The sequence below is a fragment of the Petromyzon marinus genome, unplaced genomic scaffold (assembly GCF_048934315.1).
Source record: "Petromyzon marinus isolate PM22_M1 ecotype Great Lakes invasive population unplaced genomic scaffold, UKy_Petmar_22M1.pri1.0 PM_G_Scaffold_9, whole genome shotgun sequence".
Classification (NCBI taxonomy): Eukaryota; Metazoa; Chordata; class Hyperoartia; order Petromyzontiformes; family Petromyzontidae; genus Petromyzon; species Petromyzon marinus.
Genome location: NW_027423046.1, coordinates 3,095,898 through 3,105,585, shown reverse-complemented (window position 1 = coordinate 3,105,585; position 9,688 = coordinate 3,095,898).

Sequence of the window (9,688 nt, the reverse complement as noted above, 5' to 3'; positions counted from 1 at the left end):
CAGTGGCAATCCTTATTTGGGCAAAGCTACGCCCAGTGACTGCGGTTCATAAACATAATGTATTCGTTGTAGCCGTCGGGTTCAGCAGCCACGCCCCATCCCTCGACATATGGCCAGTTAACATTAACATAATTTATTCAGTTACAGAGCCGCTCTTTACGGGAGGGGCGTGTCTCTTACCCCGGAAGTGACGTTGGTTACCTGCTTACACGCGTGACGTCACGAGGTAACAGGAGGCTGCCGATCCACGCTTGCACTGAAATCCGAGGTGAGAAATTCTCATGGTGGTGGTTGTTGTTGTTTACCAAGGTAGAGCCTCTCTCTCTCGTAGGGATGTCAGTTGAGTAGCAGCGAGCATGGGAATCGATGTCCAGGTTGGAACTTTACAACGCGGGGCCTAGCCACGCGGGGCCTTGCCTCCTGCCCTCGCCTGATTGCATTCAATTTTCGATTTAAAGCTTTCGTGACTGCAATGATTCATCTTCTTTGGTTCTTTCGGTAAAGTCACGTAGAATGATAATAAAATAATAAATTGATAAAATAAAATAACACAATAATATTCTCACGACGTTTCGGCCACAACACAAGCGGCCTTCATCAGGTGAAGGGGGCGAGACTGTCTGGTAGGACAGCGCTGGAGTGAAAGAGCCACGAAAGAGCCACGTTCAGATACGGCCTTTAAGCCTGGTGCTGAAATTTGAGGCTTAAAGGCCGTATCTGAACGTGGCTCTTTCACTCCAGCGCTGTCCTACCAGACAGTCTCGCCCCCTTCACCTGATGAAGGCCGCTTGTGTTGTGGCCGAAACGTCGTGAGAATATTGTGTTATTTTATTAATTTATTATTTTATTATCATTCTACGTGACTTTACCGAAAGAACCAAAGAAGATGATTGCATTCACTTTAATTATCTCGCTTAAGTTTAATTTGTCTTCACCCGGCTCGCCACTTTGTAACTTTGTTTTATTGTAAATATTCACGCAGTTTTTATTTTCGTTCTTTTGTTACCAGGCCAAGCCCGCTTGAGCTGCTATACCGCTCTTGTTATCAGAAGCGACCTGCCCACAACAACACAAGGTGAGGCTTTGTCAACGTGTGTGAATGTTTTGACTTAAAACTTTGGTGACTGCAGGCATTAATATTCTTGGTTCTTTCGGTAAAGTCACGTAGATAGAAAATAAAATAATAAAAATAAATGAAAAATAAAAAATTTAAAATAAAGCAAAAAACCCACGACGTTTCGATCGCAACACAAGTGGTCTTTATCTTATTAAATTTAATCTGTTATTTTTATTTTCTATCTACGTGACTTTACTGAAAGAACCAACAATACGTGCGTCAATGTATCTATCGGTCAAAGACGCTAAGCGCGTGCCGCTGTTGACTCTGAATGTGTGGAGGGGAACACCTTCACCACGGGGAGAGAGAGACAGAGACACGGATAGCCTCGGCTATGTTGATTGATCCTCGATTCATTACTTGGTGGAGTGAGGAAGAATTAATGCTGAGCAGATGAAGGTAGCCAGGCATGGTTCTGGTCACACCGCCACCTGTTTACTCATGGCGGTGTGTGACAGTGTCAAGTTTGTGTTTGCAGTAAAGTCTATTAACTATTGCACACGGAGGTTATATCAAAACAATTTATTTTTGTTTTCCTCTGGGACTCTTTATAAGAATGGAAACAGGAGGTGAACACAGCACACACATGCAGCTGAAGTCGGAACTGTTCATCCCAGCATTCAAGGACATCTGAGCCTGGATTCACACCTCTAACTTGCGATTGAACATTCATTTCTGCATTTCTGCATAACACAAATAGTATTGTTTTCAACACCCTTTGCTATGTCAGCTGAATTTAGCTCTCATAAATATTCATTTTGTAGTCAGACAGCCGAAATTGTGTGCTCGGAGTTTTGAGTTAACATTCATCTTGGAAGATATGAATGCTTCCAGGCATATTTATGACATTTGCCCTTTCATTGTGTGCCATAACAGCCCGTGGAGAGAAACCCTTCAGGTGCACTCTGTGCGAGAAGGCATTTGCACGTTCATCAAATCTGATGAATTTGAGAAAATTTTTCACTACATCATGAATATATTAATAAGTATAGACGTGTAAGTCACGTGTGCATTCCTCTGTGCCTGACGTGTAGATGGTGTGGATATTCTTTGTTTCTGTTTGCAGCTGACGCTTCCTCTGCAGATTTGGTCTGATGGAGCAAATGCACTCAGCACAGCTCGGTACGACAAGTCAACAATGCGACCAGCGTGCATACAGCACGGACCGGACTGGAAATTTGACACGGCACCAGAGAACTCGCACAGGAGAGAAACCCTTCAAATGTACTGTTTGTGGGAAGGCATTTTTATGGTCATCTGCTCTTAAAAAACACCAGAGAACACACACAGGAGAGAAACCCTTCAGGTGCACGATGTGCAGGATGGCGTTTACACGGTCATGTAATCTTGTAATACACCAGAGAACACACACGGGAGAGAAACCCTTCGAGTACAGTGTGTGGGGGAAGGCATTTTCAGATTCATTTGCTCTTAAAACACACCAGAGAACACACACGGGAGAGAAACCCTTCAAGTGCAGTGTGTGTGGGAAGGCATTTTCAGATTCATCTCATCTTCAAAGACACCAGAGAACACACACGGGAGAGAAACCCTTCAAGTGCAGTGTGTGTGGGAAGACTTTTTCAGATTCATTTGCTCTTAAAACACACCAGAGAACACACACGGGAGAGAAACCCTTCAAGTGCAGTGTGTGTGGGAGGATATTTTCACATTCATCTACTCTTAAAAAACACCAGAGAACACACACGGGAGAGAAACCCTTCAGGTGCAGTGTGTGTCGGAAGACATTTTCAGGTTCATTTGCTCTTAAAACACACCAGAGAACACACACGGGAGAGAAACCCTTCAAATGCAGTGTGTGTGGGAAGACGTTTTCAGATTCATCTACTCTTAAAACACACCAGAGAACACACACGGGAGAGAAACCCTTCAAGTGCAGTGTGTGTGTGAAGGCATTTTCACGGTCATCTGCTCTTAAAAAACACCAGAGAACACACACGGGAGAGAAACCCTTCAAATGCAGTGTGTGTGGGAAGACATTTTCACAGTCATCTGGTCTTAAAACACACCGGAGAACACACACGGGAGAGAAAGCCTTCAAGTGCAGTGTTTGTGGGAAGACATTTTCACGGTCATCTGCTCTTAAAAAACACCAGAAAACACACACGGGAGAGAAACCCTTCAAGTGCAGTGTGTGTGTGAAGGCATTTTCATGGTCATCTGCTCTTAAAACACACCAGAGAACACACACGGGAGAGAAACCCTTCAAGTGCAGTGTTTGTGGGAAGACATTTTCACGGTCATCTGCTCTTAAAACACACCAGAAAACACACACGGGAGAGAAACCCTTTCAGGTGCACTGTGTGCGGGATCGTGTTTGCACAGTCACCACATCTTCAAGTACACCAGAGAACACACACGGGAGAGAAACCCTTCAAGTGCAGTGTGTGCATGAAGGCATTTGCACAGTCATCTGCTCTTGTAACACACCAGAGAACACACACGGGAGAGAAACTCTTCAAGTGCAGTGTTTGTGGGAAGGCATTTTCACGGTCATCTGCTCTTAAAAAACACCAGAGAACACACACGGGAGAGAAACCCTTCAGGTGCACTCTGTGCGGGAAGGCGTTTACAGTTTCACCAAATCTTAAAATACACGAAAGAACACACACGGGAGAGAAACCCTTCAAGTGCAGTGTGTGCGTGAAGGCGTTTGCACAGTCATATGCTCTTGTAAAACACCAGAGAACACACACGGAAGAGAAACCCTTCAAGTGTACTCTGTGCGGGAAGCCGTTTGCAGATTCATCAAATCTTCGAAGACACCAGAGAACACAAAAGCATCACAAGGGGCGGAGTCGGAGTCGGAAATCAGCTTGTGAAAGTCAAAGTGCCGCAATGAGCCCATCCCTCATGAAACACGAACCGGAAGAAAATCCCAGCTTGGACACTTTTAAAGATATGAAGGTGAAATATGAAGAGGTGATGGTGAAATGTGAAGATGAAGATTCATTTCCAGAATGGGACCTTCACATTGATGAAGGCAACGTGAAGCAGGAGGAGAATTCTGACTGTGAGTCAGAGTGAGGCAACTCCCAGCAGTTTGTGGAAGTGGAGGTGTGGGTGGACTTGCTCCTAGACAACACAAAGTCAAGTGGAGACCCGGTAGATGTGTAAGCCAGAGACGATGTCGCTACAATAGATGCACCTTTGTCACAGGCCTTTAATGACTAGAATGTGAAGTTGAACACTGTGTGGGCCCGTGGGTTGGGTAGATCTCTAACCAGGAGCAAGAGCCAATAAGCTCCCAAGCATACACTATGTTATTATAATTTATTTTACATGGAGCTTGGTTAATCGCCTCAGCAACTCGGAGTTTTGTATCTCATCTCAAACGCTCGAAGAGCATCCCCAAGTAGCAGCTGCCCCTGTGTGGCACAAGGTGGTGGCCCTGCACCGGCCTGCATGTGGACAAGAGCCTGTCAGTAGGGGGCGATGATTGATGCGTCATCTCAGTTGTGTAGTTTGTAGGTAATGTTTAGAATTTGCTACATTTTCACTCAGACGCCAGCATGCAATGGCCTACTCGTTTTGAATGACACAATTGTATGTTTTACATACACTGTGAAGCAGACTGCAACTTTTTTGTAAAAGCTTCTTGTTAATACGATGTAACGTGATGCAGTATATTTCACTGCATTAATCCAATTTTGTTAACATGCCTGTCAATAATTTAGAATGAATACTTGTCTGGTTTTGTGCATACTTGTAACATTTGATCTGTAAGGGGCAAACATTGAATAAGTGATGTTAGGACAAAGTGTGTGTGTGTTTGAAAGAAACCTGTACAGAGAACTCAGGTGAGACCCGTTGTTCTTGTGATACAGGTCAAACGGTGTTTTTGTGTTCCATGAAGCATCTGCCTCTGGAGCAACTCATCGTCTTTGAAATAGGGAGCACGCTCGGATCATTAATCAGTTACAAGGCATACCACTTAAAAGTTACACGTATAGGAGGAGGTACATTCTCTACAACACGAATTGTAATTTCGTCTACGTGTTGACGTAGATTTTGTCTAACTGGGACTAGAAATGCTCCTTGCTGATTGATGTCTGGATGTTCGTAACCATCGGTTGAAGCAAACCTCACTGCTGTTGTTGAGACACTGTGCACCAATAAGGGTCCAACACATTGACGGCCTTCAGGCCAGGAAAGTCACAACATTTGCACACGAAGGACGCATTCACGCAAGTACCCCATGCTCCGTTTTGAAGTTTTAAAATGAAACATCTTTGAATTGTGTTATGTTTTGAATTAGAGAATTTGTATTTCTTCATTAAAAGCTTGTATCAATTTACATCTGGAAGACTTCATTGAAAAGGACATTTCGTGTGAATTTTCTCTCGTCGTTAAGTAGATGGCCTTGCCGGGGGTTCGGTCCGATGCGGACTTTCACCTGTTTGGCTTTGCGGGATCGAGATAAGGCGACACGGAGCTGCTGGCCGTGCGAGAAGACCGCCGTCTGCAGATCGATTCCAACGTAATCGAACGTCTGTCCCTGCGCCTCCGTCGTCCATGCAGGGGGTGCGTCGGTTTGCAGCGCCCCCTGCATGAAAACAACGGAAAGTGCAGCGCTCATCACAGATAGATAAAGTTGTGCGCTTATATTTAAAATGTTCTTCTTTCATTAGGTGATGTTGAAATCGAAAAGTGTTTAGCCAGTTGATGATTTCAATCATTGATTCATTTATTATGAACCACATATCTGAACTTTTTCTGGTCCTGTTGAGCTAAAGTTGGAAAAAGTCCGTGACTATAACTTCGCTCAATATTGTAAACGTGTTTCTATTATTTAGTTATTGTTTAATACAAACTACTTCAGATAATGGGTTTCAAGATGTACTTGAATGCCACGTTCGTTGTTCCGGTGTTTAATGGCTTGGACGTCATGGCAAATGGCTTCCATCAATGTGGAAGTCAATGGTGGATGATGATTTGACATTTCGGTGTTGATTTGGAGTAGATTGTTTAACTGTTGCATACCGGGTGGTGAAATGCTTTGCCGAGTACCTTAACTGTTTGACCAAGTGAATTCATGAAGAGTTCGATACGAGTTTGAGCGTTAATATTCTTGCGGAACAACAAAGGTCAGATATTTTAAAGATTCCTGATCGTACGTTTATTGCGACAATGTTCATGGGGAACACGTGTGGAGGCGAGTTCCGGGTGAAGTCGCCCCTTACCTGGCGACCATGGTGGCTGTCCGCTGATCACTCTCGCTCCGTCACAGCTACGAGCTGTAGGGACGGGACGCTCCACCCTGGCGCTGTTTTAATTCACGGCACCAAGAGCGGAGAGCCTCATCCCTGCAGTTCCCTCGTGTTGTGCCGCATCATTTACCGTGTAACGAGGCAATGTTTTCACGAGCAGTGCGTTCCACTACACACCCACACGAGCGAACCATGTGCAACAGTGTGCGTACATACAGACACGAACAAACACGCGGGTGCACATACACACACGAGCGCTTACTTGGAAACACGGACGAGTGGAGATGCATGCACGAATGTGGTCACCACCTGGCTAGCTACACTAGTCACGTGATAACTAGTATACTAAACTATACACTACACTATACACTACACTATACACTACACTATACACTATTATACACTACACTATAAACTACACTATACACTACAATAAACACTATTATACACTACACTTTACACTACAGTACTATACACTACACTATACACTTATACACTACTATACACTACACTATTATACACTACTATACAATACACTATTATACACTACACTATACACTACACTACTATACACTACACTATACACTACTATACAGTACTATACAGTACTATACACTACACTATACACTTATACACTACACTATACACTACACTATACACTAATATACACTACACTATACACTTCTATACAATACACTACTATACACTACACTTATACACTACAATATACACTACAATATGCACTACACACTACTATACACTACACTATACACTATTATACACTACACTATAAACTACACTATACACTACAATAAACACTATTATACACTACACTTTACACTACAGTACTATACACTACACTATACACTTATACACTACTATACACTACACTATTATACACTACTATACAATACACTATTATACACTACACTATACACTACACTACTATACACTACACTATACACTACTATACAGTACTATACAGTACTATACACTACACTATACACTTATACACTACACTATACACTACACTATACACTAATATACACTACACTATACACTTCTATACAATACACTACTATACACTACACTTATACACTACAATATACACTACAATATGCACTACACACTACTATACACTACACTATACACTACAATATACACTACACTATACACTACTATACACTACACTATTATACACCACACTACACACTACACTATACACTACTACACACTAGTGCTGTACTAGTCCCCAAACTGCAAAGACAAAGGCTCCCCAATGTAGACTGACGCATCCACAGACCCACACGTGGACCCACGGACTCGCACAGAAACCCACGGACTCATCGACTCCCACTGGGCGTGCGCTGTTAGCGAGCACCGGTGAGGGTCGCGATGGAACAACACCAGGGGCTGGTGTGGACAGAACCACGGCTGGCCGCTCGTCTCTCAAATTCTGATGTTAGCAGCCCCACCCACCTCACCACCTCCTTAATTATGGCTGAGTCCACCTAAGTGACGCTCGGGACTGCTTCAGGTAAGGGGCCGACCTTAAATGACGTCACGTGATTTTAGAGGATTTTTGACCCCCCCCGCCCCCATCGTCACAGTATGCACTGCTGTTTTCATAGCAGGTACCACCACAGCCAGTATGCACTGCTGTTATAGTATAAAAAATATAACGATACTATCATATAATGTTAACTAAACGAGCACAAATTTTTAACTAATTTAGGATGAACATTAATCTTAATGAGTATGGATAAATATACTGCATTAGCATACAGATTAAAACTAATTAGCATACCAAAATTAGCATAGGACAACCGTTGACCAATCGCTGCGCACCATCGCCGGAGACTCGCCCAGGTTTGCCTCTCGACCAATCGGATCGCTGGCCCTCCCCCCTCCCCACTTTGGCACGGGGCGACCAATCAGATCGCGGGAGGACGCTACCATTTTTAATGCCCTGCACGCTGAACGCCGCGCGCCCATGTGCGTGTGAGTGTTTAGTTTTGTTTTAATTATTTTAATCATTAAAGTTCGCGAGTGTCAAGGTAAGCTACGTTGACTTTTTTTTAAAGCATTTTCTCAAGAGAACCGTTGTTTCTGCTGCTGTTGTGAAAGGCCCGGTACACCCTGAGGCCTTGCCTAGACTAGGACAGCCTTGATGTCACGTGGGTCCACACTCTTTGCTTCTTTCGGTGAAGTCACGGAGGTAGAAAATAGAATTTATTTATTATTTAATTTACTTCATACCTACGTTAAATTTCAATTTTATAATTTTTATTAAGTTAATTGAAACTTATTTTATACCTACGTATTTTTTTGTAAATGAATGAGTTTTTATAATTTAATTAAAATGTATTTTATACTCACGTTAAATTTAATTTAAATTGTAATAAATTAAATTTTATTTCATACATACGTTAAATTAAATTGAATTTTTTTATAAATTAAATTTATTTAAATGTATTTTATACATACGTTTAATTTAATTTTTTAATAATTACATTTATTTTATACCTACGTTAAATTAAATGTTTTAATAACTAAAATGTATTTTATTTAAATTAAATTTATTTTATTTCATACCTACACATGTACAGTCATTTTAACTGTTCTGACTGCTACAAGCTAAGTGCGCCCTGGAAGCGTATTATTAAGTAATACATTTTACAATTCCTTATAGAGGAACCCCATACTAATGAACTGACTACGTATCTATATTATTAAAAGACCGCACGCAGATATCGCAAAAGCGGACCCCGTTGTCAATTATATAATTCGATGTACGTACAGCAGTTGCAGTTTTAATGATGTACGTACAGCAGTTGCTGTACGTACATCATTAAAATTACACCGATTGCAACACGTCACCAAAGACAATTTTAATTTGCCCCCCGGGTCTGATCGCGTTAACTGTGCAGGTGGCGGGTCGAGAGGTGACTTGCACGTGTGTGCAGCTTGTTGAATATTGACGTGCGATGACTTGTGGAGAGGAAGAATGATGATGATGGCGATGCAAGTCTTGAAGTCTGACGTTGTTCTCCGAGTCGTGTAGCCTACCGCGTGCAACTTTGGGGATTGCTGCGTAATGTCATTTTAGTTTCCTCTGTGGAACTTTTTTATTTTGTTGATTCTAGCGATGTAACTAACGTAGGGCGGGCTTGGGAGCGGCGTTGACGATGTGTTTTGGCGTTGCACCAACCAGCACCTTTGCATTCAGAAGTTGGAGGTGCTTTGATTGTTACAGCGAGAGGTGGAATCATCACCGCCATCGTCATGGGGTTTAAGTGGGCACGGAGCCCGTCAAGGGAATGGGTAGGTAGAGGAATGG